At 42.7% G+C, this 15,783-nt stretch overlaps 1 long non-coding RNA gene across 1 annotated transcript in view; it reads left to right on the top strand.

Moving 5' to 3' along the window:
* The window catches only part of LOC117802779, a 297,497-nt gene extending 285,573 nt beyond the window's left edge, over positions 1-11,924 (top strand). Inside the window, exons 4-5 of the long non-coding RNA XR_004626318.1 lie at positions 10,736-10,919; positions 11,342-11,924. This is a non-coding gene — a long non-coding RNA (uncharacterized LOC117802779). The remainder of the gene's footprint in view (positions 1-10,735; positions 10,920-11,341) is intronic.
* The last annotated feature ends 3,859 nt before the right edge of the window (positions 11,925-15,783 follow it).

Genomic DNA, 15,783 nt, shown 5'->3' on the forward strand with positions numbered 1-15,783 from the left:
CCGCAAGCTGTCACCGTAGCTCCCAGACAGGAACCCAATAAAGACAAACAAGACACAAACAAGAATCATCAAAGACAACAGCAAAACAAATACCAGTGATTTTTATATGAACAGAAGGAAAATGATTCCAGATGGAAGTTCAGGGAAACAGAAAGGAATTAAGAGCAGAGAGAAGGGTAAATAGGAGGGTGTATTTAAAAGTGTTTGCAATAATAATGTCTTACGGGTTTTTAATATAGAGAGAGTCTCAAAATAGAATAGCATACAAGTTGGGAGGTGGTTAACGGAGCTAAATTGTTCTTTTTTTAAAAAAATGTATTTATTTTAGAGAGAGAAATACAGTGTGCATGAGTGGGGGGAGGGTCAGAGGGAGAGAGAGAATCCCAAGCACACTCCCTGCTGAGCACGGAGCCCAACACAGGGCTCCATCTTACAACCCTGAGATCATGAGCTGAAACCAAGAGTCGGATGCTTAAATGGCTGAGCCACCCAGGTGCCCCTGGAGCTAAATTATTCTAATTAGAAGGAAATGTAGCCTTAAATGTATATATTAGAAAAAAGTTAATAATGAACCATCAAAGAATCTGATCTCAAAAAGCAAATTAAATACAAAGAAAATAAGATGATGGAAATAAATATAAGAATATAAAGTAATGAAATAGAAAATAAATACACAATATGGAGATTTAACAAAACCAAAGCTGGTTCTTTGAAAAGAATCTTTAAGGGGAGGCTGCGTGGCTCAGGTGTTGAGTGTTTGACTCTTGATTTCGGCTCAGGTCATGGTCTCAGGGTCATGAGATCGAGCCCCGTGTTGGGCTCTGCACTCAGTGGGGAGTTTGCTTCTCTCCTTCTCCCTCTCCCTCTGCCCCTCCCCCATTCTCACCAGCACATTCTCTCGGTCTCTCTTAAACAAATAAATACATCTTAAAAAGAAGAAGAAAAGAATCTTTGAAAATTGATAAATCCCTAATGACATCAGGAAAATATCAGGACCCAAGAGGGGATATTGCTAAAGATACTGCAGTCGTTACAAAGATCATTTCGTGGGAAAACCATTATGACCAATTGTATGGAAAGAAATTTGAACATTTAGGTGAAATACCAAAATCCTGGAAACACAAGTTAAAAAAATGGACCCAAGAAAAGGCAGAAAATCTGAATATTCTTATTACAGTAAAATGTTCTTATCAGAATTAAATGTCAGATTTATAATTATATTTTTACATACAGGCACATGGGATATACTCTAGGTTTACAGTTTTTTCAGCAAATTCTATCAAACGCTTCTGGACCAAGTCACATGAACCCTACACAAAATCTTCCAGTGAATAGGAAAAGAAGTAACACTTCCCAATTTCTTTCAAAAGAGTCAAATAACGTGAAAAATTGAAATTTGACAGAGACATTGCAAGAACAGAAAAATTGAGTTCAACCTCATTCACAAAAGTCGATTTTAAAACCCCAAAGTATTAGCAGACCAAATCCAGCGATGCATACAAAAGGTAATGTGCCATGTCCAAGTGATGTTTATTTTAAAACACAGGATTGATTTAACATTTGAAAGTCAACTCATGTAGTTCAGCATATTATCAGAGTAAAAGAGAAAACTCATGATGGTGGTTTACCAGATGGGGGGAAAAGCATTTTCTAGAACTCTTAGGAAACAAGGAAATAAAAGTATATATGGTTTAACCTTATAAAGGGGCCAGAAATCACCCCCTCCACACACACACCATCCTATCAGAGGGTGAAATAGCCAGTTCTTCACATGAGGCCAGGAAGAGACCAGAGTGTGCTCTTACCATTTCTGGATTGTTCTCGAGTTCCTAACTGGTGCAATAGGAAAGAAGAAATAAAATTTATAGTAAATTGGAGAGTAAGAAATAAAACCACCACTGTTTGGAGATGGTGTATTTATGTGCACAAAATTCCTAAAGAGTATATGGGGAAATTACTGGATTTAATCTATTCATTCAGCAATGACACTGAATTCAGGGTCAACTGTATTTCTATACACTACGAACCAATATCAGAAAATGAAATTGAAAAGCTTTGCCATTAATAACAGTTTTAGATGGACTACAGGAATAGCACAGAGTCTCAATGCAGAATTAAGCATGTGTGAACACTTGATTTAATGGTGGTGCTGGAGGCAGATAGAAAGCTGGCTCTTTTCAATAAATGATGTGGGTCAACTTGATATCCATGTGGGCAAAAATAAATTTCTGCATTGCCTCACCACATAAACAAAACAAATACCAGCCAATCTGCTGATATAATGTAAAAGGAAAAATGACAATGAAAGTTCCATCCATCAAGGATAAGATTTAGAAATCAGACTGTGTTAAAATGAAGAACTTCTGGCCATCAGAGGAGACCATCAGGGGCAGATTCCAAACAGAGTGGGAGATATTTGTAATACAGTAACCACAGATGGGGCCCATACAGGATTTCTGTCTATCCATCTATCTTCCTATCTGTCTATCCATCCATCTGCCTACCTGCCTACCTACCTATCATCCATCCATCCATCCATCCATCCATCCATCCATCCATCCATCATCTCTCTCTCTCATCTTATCTCCTTCTTTCTCTAGACAGGAAGACCTTAGTGTCCAACTCTGGTGACCTTGCCAGTTTTTGGTGTTCTGCTATCAAAACCCACCATGACCTAGAGATGTATTCACATTTGTCCCCCTGAATCAGTACACTCATCTTCTCTTTGCTGAGCTTGCAAGCAGAGCACGATTCTGTTAAATCAAAGCAAGTAGACCCATAGCCTAAGATCTATCTGTCCTCTGCTATGGCTGCTTCCTGACACCTCAGCTGTGTCGTCTTTTATGGGCAATTAAGTTAACCTTTGCCTTCACTCCTTCAGCGTGGCTAGGGCAGTCAGCTCCACTTCTTGCCCATCTACAAAATCTTACAAAAGCTGCCCACAAGCTCAGGAACAACGTGGCTGCTTGGAGGAGGCTCATGAGTGAACCCAGTCTGTGTTCGGGACGTGGCTTTAGTGCAGTCCCTCCTATGTGTGCCCCAGTTAGAGGAGCCTTCCCTGATGGCACCTTCTTCTGAGAGATTCTCCAGATCGCCACAAAGTCAGACATCCCACAGCATTTGGATTGTGTCTCTCCCTGACCTACGTCAGATCCCGTGAACCACTTGTTTTCATGATGCTTCATGAAATCCAGACATTGTATTGAGGAATAGAAGCACATAGGAACAGAGAGTGTCGTAAATGAAATCACAGCCTCCTGAAAAGAGACCCCACCTCACACGTGATGGTATGTGTTAGGGAAGCACCATCAGTAACACAGAAATCTTACTTGACGGTAGTGACCATATGATTTGAATTTATGTGAGAGTTTAAGTCAGGACTATTCTGGTTATAATTTAAAAATGCTGATATAACTTCATGAATGATGTTTTGGATTTTCAGTTCTTCCTTATACTCTTTCTCGTATTAGTTTCAGCATCCCCTTAGTTACATCAGTTTCATACCTGCCCACTCCTGGGACCCGAGTGAATATTTTGGTCAGAAACATACCCTTCGAAGAAGTTCCTGGGGGGAAGGTAACACGGATGAGGGGTACTTTTCATCTTCTGTTCGGTGCTAGGATCCTTGAGTGGTGTCCCGAAGCTGTTAAACGTCCTAAGTAATTCTGTTTCTATGGAAAGCTTTATAAATACGCGGCATGCGTGTGTTCGTACAGGTAAGGAGGCACTGCAGCATTTTCTGTACTTACAGTGTAACAGCAAGTAAGGAGCAGACTGTCACCCCAACCGCTGAAAAGGAAGAAGGAACCAAAATGAAGGTTTTTTATTCTTTTCAACGGAAGTCCAGTTTCCTTAAGTTCCTGCCTGATCTTCTGTGCCTAGCCGTTCACTGCCCGGTCATAAACTCCCCTACAAGAAGGGCTTGTGGCATTAAATAGGCTGGGTCTCCCACCCATGGCGACCCCCTCGGGTGGTATGACGCTGGGCACAGGAAGTGATGCTGCCTTTCCGTTGTCCCCCCACCTGGCTCACGTGGCTCCGTCTGCACACCTTCGTGAGCACACCATGATGGACACCAGCCGATGGCCGTGGTGGTGCTCCACAGATGGCGAAGTCATGCGGCCAGGGCAGGGAGCAGGAGGTCCCGGCAGAGGCGAGAAGCCGGGGTCCTCGCTGTAGCAGCAGGAGGGCATTGCGTGGGCTGGAACGAGAGCTTGGGCGATACCATCTCCCAGGTGAGGGGCTGGACACATGCTTGATCCGGCCCCTTCTAGCTCTGATATTCTGGATTCCTTCTATATGCATAACACAAGGTGCCTTTCCAGTTAGGATGGCTCCCAGGGAGGCTGACCTAGGTCACATGGTCAGTTGTCTATAGGTGTTTTCAGCTGTTATCAGGTGAGGCTTTAAAAATGTCCCCTAATCTGTTTAGAAATCATATGCTGGTAAACTGGGGAGAATTTTTACTCAAAGGAAACTGGTTTTGCTCAGCATGTCTCCTAGTCACATACTTACCTGGTCTAACAGTGAGGTCAGCCAGCTCTGAATCAAAGATGCCTTCATTTTGGGATTGCTCATGGATGGGAGACATGGGCCAGCTTGGACGTTTGGCACAGTCGTGGTAGTGCCCTTTGCGTATGATGTGGTTCCTCACCTCTCCTTCCTTTTTTCCTCCGTCCTTCCCTTATCTCAGAGATAATTACTGCCTTGTACTAACATTGATGCCCTGTGCTCATGGACAGCTGGGCAGGAGGTTTGGAAAGACCCACAGCCACTGGTGGAAATGGGCACATCATTCAGGATGGTGGCATCCCATCAAGCGGTCATCCTGAATGTTTATCAGTGTTGGCTCTTTCCTGGCTGGGGGGCGGGGGCAACAGGAAGTGAGCTTATTTCAAGAGCACGTATGGAGTCCTGATTGTGTGCTCAGTGGCTGGGAATGAACGTGGGTAGCACAGCGTGGTTGTAAGACAAATGAGTATCATCAAGAAGAGGTGAAATAGCACTCTAAGAAAAGTACTGGAAGTTGCAGAGGGAATTCCCTGGAAGAGAACATCCCAGCCAGTTCTCAGGAAAGGCTTCACAGAGGATGTGGCCACTAAGGAGAACCTCGGAAGGCGCACCGGGCCTGAAGATCTGTGGGCGGGGTGGGAGGAGGGTGTTAAGGGAATGAGAACAATGGAAGCGTGGGCGGGATTTCCCGAAGTGGAGCTGGAGGGATGATTTTAAGTGATACAGGAGACAACATTTTCTGTTTTAAGAGTCTTGAATATATTCCTATATATTGGACAAATGCATGTATTTCTTTTCAGTATAAGCTGGAGTTTTAAAAAATAAGTAAGTTTATAGGGAATTCTGGGTAGCGGAGGCACTGGTGACGGTGTAAATCTGAAACATACAATGCATCCCCTAAGTGAAATAAAGAGGAATAAGGAAAACAATAAACCTTGCAAAACCAATGTCCTCAGCATAACTGAAAGACAGAGAATGATCCAATAAAAAAAATCTCTGTAATTAGGAACAGAAGCACCAAATGCAAGGAGTGGGTCCCCCTGCTCCAGTCTCTGCAGAGGAAAAGTGCAGTTCACAAGGGCAGAGGGGACCTCACGGTGGGTCTGCAATTGACCTGAAGTCAGTGCTGCAAAGAGAAAGGCACCCTCAGTATGAAAATATGAAGTTCTCTGGTAGATCAATTCCCTGCTGTAGAGAAGATGCTTAAAAGGGAGCTCTTGAGAGGGTCATGCTCTGGAAGGAATTGGGGCAACAAAAAAGGAGAGGTGAACGCCATCCTGTGAAGAGAAAAAGAAGCAAAGGCGTGTGGGGCCCCAGAAGGAAAGCAAGATCAAGGGACATGCACTGCCTCTGTTTGTGGCCACTCGCAGGTGAGGATGGGAAGCCTGCCTCACTGTGCTGACAGAGAACAGCAAGGGGTAGTTTGAACCAGGTATCTCATAAACCCCACCGAGTCTCCAGCCCTGTCTACATAAATGCAGAAGCACAGACTGTTTTTATCCACACAAAACTACTATAAAAAGGAAATTTCAAAAGAGGACTTGAAACAATTCAATGAGAACAAGACAATTTAAAAAGGTGTGAATACAAACAAGATATCCAGGACAAAAATACGAACTGTCATCAATACCAAAATACATAAAACTGAGATAAAAAAGCAAAGAAAACACATCAGTTAAACAACAAAGCAACAAATGTAGTGCACACAGTAATTACGATGCCCAAATAGTATATCGTTTCAACAACGGGGCTCAGACGTGCACGAAGGCAAATTTAGACCTTTTGTCACGCCATTCACAAAAATTAATTCGAAATGGATCATAGATCTAAGTGTAAGATCTAAAACTATAAAATCTTTATTTATTGTTTTTTAAAGATTTTTTATTTATTTGACAGAGAGAGAGACAGGCAGCGAGAGAGGGAACACAAGCAGGGGGAGTGGGAGAGGAAGAAGCAGGCTCATAGCAGAAGAGCCTGATGTGGGGCTGGATCCCATAACGCCGAGATCACGCCCTGAGCCAAAGGCAGATGCTTAACCGCTGTGCCACCAAGGCGCCCCTATAAAATCTTTATTTAAAAGATTTATTTATTAGAGAAAGAGAGGGAGGAGAGAGAGCAGGGGAAGGGGCAGAGGGAGAGAGAGAATCCCAAGCGGGCTCCCTGCGGAGCACAGCCTAACTCGTGGCTCGATTCCAGGACCCTGAGAGCAGAACCTGAGCCAAAATCAACAGTCAGATGCTTAACTGACTGAGCCACTCAGGTGTCCAAAACTATAAAATCTTTAAAAGAAATTTTAAAGGGAAACGCCTTCATACTTTGGGTTAGGTGAAGATTTCTTATCTAAAATACCACACACACGATTCATGAAGGAGAAAAAAAGATAAATAGGACTTCATTAAAATTAAAAATTTTGGCATGTCAAAACACCCCATTAAGAAAATAGACAATCCACAAAGTGGAAGAAGATGTTTGCAACTCGTGTATTTGACAAAAGCTTTATATCCAGAATGTCTAAAGAATTCTTAGAACTGAATAATAAGACAAAAAAAAAATTAAAAGTGAGAAAAAGGCTTGAATAATTTCTCCAAAGCAGACGTATGTATGACCAATAATCACATAAAAAAGATGCTGAACAACATTAGTCATTAGTGAAATGAAAATGAAGATCACAGTAAGGTACCCTTTATTTTTTTTTTAATGTTTTTTTTATTATGTTAGTCACCGTACAGTACATCCCCGGCTTCCGATGTAAAGTTCGATGATTCACTAGTTGCGTATAACACCCAGTGCACCATGCAATACGTGCCCTCCCTACCACCCATCACCAGCCTATCCCATTCCCCCCTCCCCCTCCCCTCTGAAGCCCTCAGTTTGTTTCTCAGAGTCCACAGTCTCTCATGTTTCATTCCCCCTTCTGATTACCCCCCCTTTCTTTATCCCTTTCTTCTCCTACCAATCTTCCTAGTTCTTATGTTCCATAGATGAGAGAAACCATATGATAATTGTCTTTCTCTGCTTGACTTATTTCACTTAGCATTATCTCCTCCTTTTAACACACACTCACTACAATGGCTCCTAACCCAAGAGACGGTGGGAGCGAGAGTTGGTGAGGTGTCTCTGGAGACACGGAAAGTCCCTCCCTGCTGCTGGGGGCGTCGCTGGTGTGAGTGACTTTGGAAAGTGGTTTTGCAGTTGCTTAAAACGTTGAACACGTATTCCCTACAAGATCCCAAAATTGTACTCATCGGTACCCGAGAGAAATGAAGACCTGTTTGCACGGAGACTCTCTCATGCGAGTGTTTATAGCAGCATCATGCAAAATAGCCGGGAAGTGGGAACAACCCCCATTTCCATCAACTAGTGAATAAATAAATATGAGTGGTGTAGCTATACAATGGAATACTGTTCACAAAGACAAAAGATATAGTATTTCCTACAACACGATGAACTCAAAAACGTGATTCTGAGTGAAAGAAACCGGGCAGGGCACCTGGGTGGTTCAGTCGGTTAAGTGTCTGCCTTCGGCTCAGGTCTTGATCCCATGGTCCTGGGATCGAGCCCCACACTGGGCTCCCTGCTCAGTGGGGAGCCTGCTTCTCCCTCTCCCTGTGGCTCCCCTGCTTGGGCTCTCTGTCAAATGAATGAATAAAATCTTAAAAAAAAAAAAAAAAAGAAACCAGGTAAAGAATACCACATACTATGTCGTCCATTTATATGAAATACCCAGAAAAGCTAACTCCGTAGACACAAAGTACAGTTAGTACTGGCCAGTGTTGAGGACGGAAGAGGAATCAACTTCAGAAGGCTGTGGGTTATTTTTTAGGGGTGATGGAAATGTTCTAGAATGGGATTGTGGTGTTGCATATACAGCTCTGTAAATTTACTAAAAAAGCATCGACTTTCACACCTATGGTAGGTGAATTTTATGACGCGTAAATTATACTTCAGTAAAGCTGTTAAAAAAATGACAGGGTTGAAACCAAAAGTATCGGTCTTATCAATACATGTGAATGGGTTTAGCCCACTGTGTAAGAGAAAATGATTTCCAATTTGTTTCAGAAACAAAGTCTCGGAAGTCTTCTGCATGCGGCAGACTCCCCTACAACAGACGGTTCAGGGGTGGTGAAAGTTAACCAGCGGGCAGCGGTGTGCTATGTGCTGAAACGAAGGTCGGGGTAGCGGTGCTTTCACTGGACCCAGTAAACTCCAAACACAAATGATACATGCAACAAAGAAGGACACCCTTTATGGCTAAAAGCCACAATTCACAAGGAGGTTCTAATAATTATGAATATTCGTGTACCACATAGCAAAAGAACCAACTTCGAAAGGCAAAGACTGCAAGGGATTCCAGGCGACTTACACAGACACGAAGTCTTTAGGACCTTGCTCTCATCCAAGGGAGGGAAAGGGCTCAAAAGATCAGTTAGAATATAGAAGGTGTAAAAGACATAATAAGGTAGACTTTTGAAAATGTTATCATTTATGCCCTAATAATTAGCAGGATTCACATAAAACACACAGGAAATGTTAACAAAAACTGGCCACTTGTCAGGTTGCAAAGAAAACAACGTTAAGTTTAATGGGGTAGGAATGCTGCAGAGGACACTTTTGGATCAAAGTGCAATGAAAGTATAAAGCATTAACAAAATTAAAAAAAAAGCCCTTCCGTCAAAAATTTAAAACCCTATCAACTCCTGAATGAAGGGAGAATACAAACCTAAGTTACAGAATTCACAAAAAACAATGACCATGAAAACACGGTGTCGGGGAGCAAGACTCCCCGTCCCCTTCTAGGTCCTTCTGGCCGGACTAGAGTCACACTGACATGAGACAGATTCATGGGAGGAAATCAAATGTAATGGCATGAGTGTGGGGAACCCACAAACACGTGGAAATTCCAGAGACACTCGGGCACGAGGAGGTCCCTGTGTCATCGTGAGCTCAGGAGAAGGGGCTGTGGGTCTGGGACGTCAGAGGGAAGGAACGCAATGCCCAGGAGGGTGAGAAAGTCAGTGTTGGGGTCACAAACATCTGCGGCCGCCGGGACACTGTGGGACCCCGAGGACCGGGATCCGACAGACCCTGCCTGGTACCCGCCCCCCCCCCCAACCCAACCTGGTTCCCGTCACAGTGTGGTCATCCATGCCGGCCGCGCTCCTCCTGGAGCAGGTCCTCTATCGGAATTCTTCTTAGGCGGTTGGTTGAGGGGGAGGAAAAGAGTTGGTCCTGTGGCTGCTGGATCGTCTTCCTGCCCAAGTGGTCGGTGCTGGGGCCGCCCACCTGGGGCCCCTGCAACCACATATCAGAATCCGTGGTATGTATTTAAAACCACAGTCAGGAAAACTTAAAGCCTTAAATGTCTTTATAAATAAAAGTAAGAGAACAAAAAGGAATAAATGAATTCTCTTTCTCAAAAAAGCTAGAAAAAGAACCATGAAGCAAACCGCAAGAACTCACAAGGAATGAAGTAAGGAAGGCAGAAGCAGAAATAAGCAAACCGAGTCTAATACCACTTCAAGAAAACACCGTCCCCCTCGAAGTGAGATTTTTTTATTAGTGCAATTTTGGTTTAATATTAGAGAATCCATGGACATAATACAATATATAGTAATAGATCTAAGGGAAAAACCCATGGTTTTGAAGGAGTCTTTTACAAAATTTAATAATTGGTTACAAAAATACTCAAGAAAATAGACACTTGATTAACATGCTGACATACGCATGCTTCAGTCCTACTGCCTGCTACTTAGTAACTCAGGGAACCTTCGGAGACAGTCAGGAGCGGGTCAGAGACGCCTACAGTCTGTGTGTGTCACTACTCTCATTGCAACAGAGTGGAGGAGCTGAGTGCTGCCTTTCAAAGTATGAAAAGATGCAACCTTGTAATGAAATAAATGCAAATTAAAAGTACACTGACATGACATTTCTCACTTCATAGACTGACAGAAGTGTTAAATTCCCCACTCTGTTGGGGAGGCTTTGGGGAAACAGGCCCCCCACATGCTGCCTGTAGGAATGCAAATTTTTACAACCCTTACAGGAGGGGATTTAGTAATGGCTGGAAAATCTGCATCTGTGTTCTCCTTTTGGATTTCAATTCTAGAAATTCATCCTGATGATACACTTCCAAAAATATAAAAATACACACTTGTAAAAATTATTATTGTAACACTGTCTATAATAATAAAATATTGGAAACAATGTATATGTTCATATGCAGGAGAGTGGCTGAATAGCCCCGGACACGTATACACCTGCAGCTGAGGGGATGTCGTTTATCAGTTACACTTCAATAACAAAAACCAATGAGAAAGCTTCCTGTAAAGGGATCAGAGCCATCGCCAGGATGTGTTATTAAGTAAAAAACAAAGCAAAGTGAAGAAGAATGTACTGTGCTATTTTGTGTAAGTAAAATAGGGAAATAAGAAAATATACATGCATTTGTTTATTTGTGAAGCAAACCACACACAAGGAATAACCAGGGACCAAAGGAATTGGTGGCTACGTGGGGTGTGTGGGATTGGGCGAAAGAATAGAGGTATGGCGGGGTCTGTGCCTGTTTCTTACCACGATGGGGGAGACAACATGGAAAGAAAATAAGTAAAACTACTTTTTTTCCAAAATGAAGGACATAATCACCCTGAGGCTTGGGTGCACGCAGCCAGGGAGCTAACCAAGGTACTTGTGCACACAGGACCAGGGTCCTGCATCCTTGGGCAGCAGACAGAAATAACTCTAAACACATTTCAACTCTAATTTTGGGCTTATTTCTCACAGAAGTATGGATTAGCAATTCTGAAACTTTTTTTTTTTTTTTTAATTCTAGGGTCAAGCAAATCAGTAAATTTGCTGGGAATCACGGAGCAGAAGGGCATTACAACTACAGTAGGAGAGGAGAGGGTGGGGGAAGCCTGTGGTCTGGGTGGGTGGTGGAGACATGTGTGTGAATACAGACAGGTCTGTTTGGGGCAGTGACACTGCCATCTGCCCCCTGGGAATCACGGCTGACGTACCCCACAGCCTCACTCGGGGAGGCGGGTCCCTGTCACATGAAACAGGGCGGAGGCGCTGGTCTCCACTGTCCATGGTCTGGATCACGTGTATGGCAGCTCTGAGTGCTTGTAAGGACACAGATATGGGAATCAGGTTCCCGCGGTCCCAATCCTGACTCCCCGCTCACTGCTGCTCACATCCACATTCCGGGCCTCAGTGTCCCTGTCTGTGTTCTGCAGACCCACCTAGCGAGTGGCGAGTGTAAATGAGCTGACACATCTGAGGGACTCTGCATGGTGTCTGTCCCGCGTGAAGTTCTTCAGCAATGAGTCTTATTATTGCTTCCCCCCCCCACTTTTTTTTTTTTTTTTAATCACTGTGTTTTTCTTATTTGAGGGCAGAAACAAGTGCTTGTGTTGCTGGGTGGAAAACCATCTTTGGGATGGTGGGAATGTTTTGTTTTGGTTTTTCTTTACAAACTGCTCCCTCTGGGCACCGCACTGGGCCCTCTCCCAAGGTTCTGGGAAACTCAGGAGAGGCGCTTGAGGAACTCTGAAATCAGGGGGAAGATGTTTTTGAGGGTATGCCTCTGTGTTCCTTGAGGGCGTCAGATAAAGATGCTGATCGAGACCACAGGCTTGCGTAGCCGGGGGCCAGGCCTGCGGCTGACCCGCACCCTGGGAGCCTGTTCCCGCCTCAGCAGAGAGAAGACCAGGCTTGGAACAAGGCAGCGGATGGAGGTGGCCTGGGCCAGTTTTCTCATCTCAAAGGAGGAGGGAAGTATTGCTTCTCTGTGCTCCGAGCATCCGCTCCTTCAGGAACTCGCTCCTGCCCACACCTTGACCCTGCCCTCTGGTTTCAGATGGAAACATGCTTTCCCCCTGCTTTTCCCTTCTGAGAAGCACTCTGGCCGGTCTGTGGGGACTCAAAGAGCCATAGAGAAAGGACCAACATTTAGGGAGATGCTGTCCATGGCCTCATAATGCAGATAGAAACATTGTCCACATTTTCTGATTTTTCAGTCATTTCTTTTTCTACATAAAGCTGCTTTTTAAAAAATTATGTAAAATGTCCAAACTTTATGTAACATGTCGATTCCTGTGTCTTTCTCGTAGCGTTGTGCAATGCTGTTGCAGAGTTTGTAAGACGCATTCATTGTTTTCGCGAGCATTGTTGAACACCTTTGTCGGGCTATGACTGTTATGCCGTAAACGGACGCATTCACAGTGTGCAGTGTTGTACGTTGCGGTGTGTGTGTGCACTTGTGAGACCATCGCCACAATCAGAACAACGAACGAGTCCAGCACTTTTGAAAGCTTCCCCTCGCCCACGGGGCTTGATCTCACGACCCTGAGATCATGACCTGAGCTAAAGCCAGGAGTGAGATGCTTAACCGACTGAGCCACTCAGGTATGTCTTTGGAGAAATGTCTGTTCATGTCTTCTGCCATTTTTTAGTTGGATTATTTGGGGGGTTTTGGTGTTGAGCTGTTCATTCTTCTTATTGCCGAGTAGTGTTCCGTGGAATAGATGTATCACAGTTAATTCGCCCAGTCACCTGCTGAGGAACATTCGGGTCGTTTCCAGGATGTGGCTGTTGTAAATAAAACTGCTCTGAGAATTCGTGTCTTTGTGTGGATGCGTGCGTTCATTTTTTAGGAGAATTACCTGTGCGTGGAGTAGCTGCATGTTATCGTACTATACGTGTCACATTGTAAGAGACTGCCCGATAGCTTTTTTCCCAAAGTGGTTATCCCATTTTTCATTCCCAACAGTGATGTGTAAGAGTTCCTGTTTCTCCATAGTCTCTCCAATGCTTGGCCCGTCATTAATTTGTCAGGCGTTAATTTTAGCCTTTCTGTCAGATGCAGGTGGTTTCTCACTGTGCTTTTCATTTGTATTTTTCCCCAGGAACTCATGACGTTGAACATCTTTTACTGTGCTAATTTGCCATCTGTATGTCTTCTTTGANCTAGAAACTATAGATCACTTTTGAAAGATATTGAGGAAGACATAAAAAGATGGAAAAATATTCCATGCTCATGGATTGGAAGAATTAACATAGTTAAAATGTCCATACTACCCAGAGCAATCTACACTTTCAATGCTATCCCGATCAAAATACCGAGGACATTTTTCAAAGAACTGGAACAAATAGTCCTTAAATTTGTATGGAACCAGAAAAGGCCCCGAATCTCCAAGGAACTGTTGAAAAGGAAAAACAAAGCTGGGGGCATCACAATGCCGGATTTCGAGCTGTACTACAAAGCTGTGATCACAAAGACAGCATGGTACTGGCACAAAAACAGACACATCGACCAATGGAACAGAATAGAGAACCCAGAAATGGACCCTCGGCTCTTTGGGCAACTAATCTTTGATAAAGCAGGAAAAAACATCCGGTGGAAAAAAGACAGTCTCTTCAATAAATGGTGCTGGGAAAATTGGACAGCTACATGCAAAAGAATGAAACTTGACCACTCTCTCACACCATACACAAAAATAAACTCCAAATGGATGAAAGACCTCAATGTGAGACAGGAATCCATCAAAATTCTAGAGGAGAACATAGGCAACAACTTCTATGACATCGGCCAGAGCAACCTTTTTCACGACACATCGCCAAAGGCAAGAGAAATAAAAGATAAAATGAACTTATGGGACTTTATCAGGATAAAGAGCTTCTGCACAGCCAAGGAAACAGTCAAAAAAACTAAGAGACAGCCCACGGAATGGGAGAATATATTTGCAAAGGACACCACAGATAAAGGACTGGTATCCAAGATCTACAAAGAACTTCTCAAACTCAATACACGAGAAACAAATAAACAAATCATAAAATGGGCAGAAGATATGAACAGACACTTTTCCAATGAAGACATACAAATGGCTAACAGACACATGAAAAAATGTTCAAAATCATTAGCCATCAGGGAAATTCAAATCAAAACCACACTGAGATACCACCTTACGCCAGTTAGAATGGCGTATGCATATTTTGGCCACTTTTTTTTTTTCTACTTTTTTTTGATTGTTAAGTTTTGAGAGTTCTTTATGTATTCTGGATATGAGTTCTTTTTTCAGATAAATACTTTGCAAACATTTTCTCCAAGTCTGTCTTTTCATTTTCTTAAGTGTCTATTGAATAGCAGAGGCTTTAAATTTTGATGAGGTCCTTTTTTAAAATTTGTTCTTTTATGGATTGTGCTTGGAATGTCGTGTCTGAGAAATCTTTGTCCAACTCAAAGTCAGAAGGATTTTTCACTTATGTTTTCCTTTGGAGTTTTGTAATTTTAGGTTTTATAGTTAGGTCTGTTATCCGCTTTGAATTAATTTTTGTATACGTATGATGTATGGCTTGTAGTTCTTATTTTTTGTGTGTATGGATATCCACTTGTTCTAAAACCATTTTTTGAAAAAAGTACCAATTTTTTACTTTATTGCCTTTGTATCTTTGTCAGAACTCATTTTTGTTGTCCATATATGTGTAGATCTATTTCCAGAGTTTATTTTATTCAGTTGATATAATTCTTTATCTTTATGCCAACATTATACTATTTTAATTATTATAACTTTATAATGTCTTGAAATCAGGTAGTGATAGCTCTCCATTTACGTTCTTTGTTACAATTTTTTCATCCCTTTACTTTTAACTTATGTGTCTTTATATTTTAAGTGTGTTTCTTATCCTCATTGTACAGTTGGATCTTGCCTTTTTAATCCAATCTGTCAAGATCTTTTAAGTTAGATACTTAGGCCTTTAATATAAATACTGATATAGTTAGATTTTAGGCTATCGTATTACTATTTGTATTTCTGTTTGTATCATCCCTCTTTGTTCTCTTTTTCTGCCTTTTTGTCTGGATTGTAGTTTTTTTTTTTCTTTTTCTTTTTACCAGTTCCATTTAGTATCATTTGTTGGCTAATTAGCTGTCTTTGTTTTTGTTTTTGTTTTTTTGTTAGTGGTTGCCTTAGCGTTTGTAGTATGTATCATCAACTTATCACTGTCCCTCTTCATTTTTTTTTTAAGATTTTATTTATTTATTAGAGATAGAGACAGCCAGTGAGAGAGGGAACACAAGCAGGGGGAGTGGAGAGGAAGAAGCAGGCTCATAGCGGAGGAGCCTGATGTGGGGCTCGATCCCATAATGCTGGGATCACGCCCTGAGCCGAAGGCAGACGCTTAACCGCTGTGCCACCCAGGCGCCCCCACTGTCCCTCTTCAAGTGAAGCTGTACCAGGTCATAGAACATGGGAGCCTTACTATAGCACACTT

The sequence above is a fragment of the Ailuropoda melanoleuca genome, chromosome 6 (genome assembly GCF_002007445.2).
Source record: "Ailuropoda melanoleuca isolate Jingjing chromosome 6, ASM200744v2, whole genome shotgun sequence".
In the NCBI taxonomy this organism is placed as follows: domain Eukaryota; kingdom Metazoa; phylum Chordata; class Mammalia; order Carnivora; family Ursidae; genus Ailuropoda; species Ailuropoda melanoleuca.